Raw genomic sequence first — 2,950 nt, 5'->3', positions numbered from 1 at the left:
GTTCTGCGTTGCTGTTGTTACGATTTTAGTTCTGAGTTGCTGAATTAAATTACTGTTGTTGCTGCTGAATTATTGAATTATCGTTTAATTATTGATTTTCATTTTCTCACATAATCTCTTTGAAGTGATATAATGTTTTTATTTTACTTCACTGCAAAGATATATTTATTCACTGCCACTGATTATATTATTTTCTTTTGTTATTAGTCTCTATTTCCTTTGATAAGTTAATTATTTATACTTTTTATTATATAATAATTGTATTTGATTTTAATAGAGATAAGCATTTTGAACTTTTTTTTTATATATATTCAATATTTGATTTGCAAATGTGCAAATCGGATTGAATCTGAGTATAAAAAATATAAATATTATATTCGATTTGATCCAATAAATTTATTACAGACCAAATAAAAATTTTGGTCCTATTCAATTCAATCTAATCGATGTGCAGTTCTATTTAGAACGTGAAAATGAATTATTAGAAGAATAAAATAAATGATATTAATTTTAGATTACTAAAGTATGAAATCTTACACTTAAATTTTTATTTCTTTGTATTTTTTAATAATATTGTTATACGAGATAATACTTAATTTAATCTCTAAATTTGTATATGAGTTTTAATTTAGTCCCTAAAGTTTCAATTGCCTTTATTTAGTCCCCAAATTTTGTGAACATGACTCATGTTAGTTCTTGAAACAATTTTCAATGTATAGACGTTAATAAAATGTTGTCATGGATAGGAGGACGCCACGCTAGACTCTGTAAAATGATGTCATTTTGGTTTTGACACTCAAATAACCTAAAAATAATATCATAAGTGGTGTTTATTGAAACTTTACTTAACAAAACAAGTAATACGACATCATTTTTTGAGTAATACGACATCGTTTCAATCTTTAGGGTTGGGGTTTTGATCGAGGAAAAAGAAGAACCGTCTTTCATAATGGTAAGTGAATGCACTATTGAAACTATTGAATTAGTGTGTGTTTAAATACTCGCATATGTAAGGGTTGTTATTGTTGGGCTTGACCCTACTTTTATAACTTGTAAGCCAAAAAAACTTGTATGTGTAGTAGGCCTATAATAAAATAAAGTAGGTAATAACCATTGGCCATTGGCCAGCGACAAACCCTTAAATGGAGCTCAGTACCGCGGCGGATTAGTCCTTGGCCTGCCGGGCTGGGAGATACCGTGGGTAACCAAAAAAAAAATAAAGTAGGTAATAACCAAGTTGGGTTGGTCTAGTGGTTAGCTCACTAGGCCGCTTAAGCAAGTGTCGGGGGTTCGAATCTCGCCTTATGCATGCAGCAACCCATTGGCCAGCGGCAAACCCTTAAATGGAGCTCAGTACCGCGACGGATTAGTCCTTGACCTGTCGGGTTGGGGATACCGTGGGAAACAAAAAAAATAAAGTAGGTAATAAGATAAAATAAAAAGAAGTAAGTTAAATTAATAAACGTGTATCATTGAATTTATGTGAAATAATATAAATTATTAAATGGTTGTAATTCAATCCGTATAAATGTATTATCTATAAAACATACTAACCAATGTAAAAAAACTATATGTACACTAAAATAAGTCCCAATATAATATACACATTGAAATACAATGTTATAAGTAAGCTTTTAGAAATTGAATCGATCATTGAATTACTCTACTTATTAGTTTACCCGATTTAAAAGTTCAATCTTAATTTAACCGAAATAATTGAACTATAATAAAATAATAAATAGAGTTATAAATATTCAAGATTCTATAACTTATTTTTTGTTATCAACAGGATCATTTTTGATCCGCAAGATCTTTAACACGAGACACATACTTGGTGTATACTAATAACAACACCACCACTAATAATTTAAACAATAACAACATTTATAATAAATATGTTTTAGTGAGTATGAACACTGAATATTATGGTAATTGCTAATTGGATAAGATGAAGAAACAATTTCATTGTAATAATTTTAATCGCAGTAAGAATTGCCCTATCTCTACTTACATCTTCAAAATCAATATTTCAAAAATACTTAAGAAAGATTGGATTTTTATATAAAAAAATTACATTTGCATCATTACAAGTAAAAAAATTACATTTGCATCATCACAAGTTACAACAAAATCCATTAAAATATATTAAGCTAGGTTATAATACTTACAACATCCATTTTTTTAGAATTTTTTTCGATGTAAAGATAAGGAAAATTTTAAGAAAAAACAAAAAAATAAAACACACACATTTGAACAGGTCAAAATACAAAATTTCGCACAAACAAAAATATCAAAAGTGAGAGTAAGACGAAGAAATGCTTGAATCTACTAAAAATAAAAGAGAGTATATTCATAACTAAAAGTAGAATACATATTATAATTATATTTTAATATTTTTGACATAAAGAAGATTTAACTACAAAATTAAAAATAATGAATGAACCTAAATGAAAAGAAAAAAAGTATAAAAATCTAATTGTAAATTTGATAAAATTACAATGATCAATAGAATAATTAAATTTAAAAAATAACATGTGCACAAAAAAATCAATCATCTAATTAGGGTATGTTTAAAATGAACACAACAATTATGTACTTAGTATTGGATGTGCTACATTTATATAGACCGTTAAATTTTATTAGATAAAAATCAAAGGCTAATATAGAAGAAGAGTATTGATAGACTCTAATAAATACAAAATATCCTAATACATAAATAAATGCTTTAAATGACAATACTTTAATACATAATACTTTAAATAGCAACAAAAGCTTTTATTCTTAAATAGTTAAATATAAAATATATAAATACAAAATATATGAGTTTTTTATTTATTAAGATTAATTATTATGCAAAAAGTTTTTATGATATTAAAAAATTATATTAAAATAATATTTTAAAGTGTAACATAAAATTATAAAATAATTAACATTTTATTTTATATTACTT

This window comes from Arachis duranensis, chromosome 2, assembly GCF_000817695.3.
Source record: "Arachis duranensis cultivar V14167 chromosome 2, aradu.V14167.gnm2.J7QH, whole genome shotgun sequence".
Taxonomy (NCBI): domain Eukaryota; kingdom Viridiplantae; phylum Streptophyta; class Magnoliopsida; order Fabales; family Fabaceae; genus Arachis; species Arachis duranensis.
Note: the sequence above shows the minus strand (reverse complement) of the source record.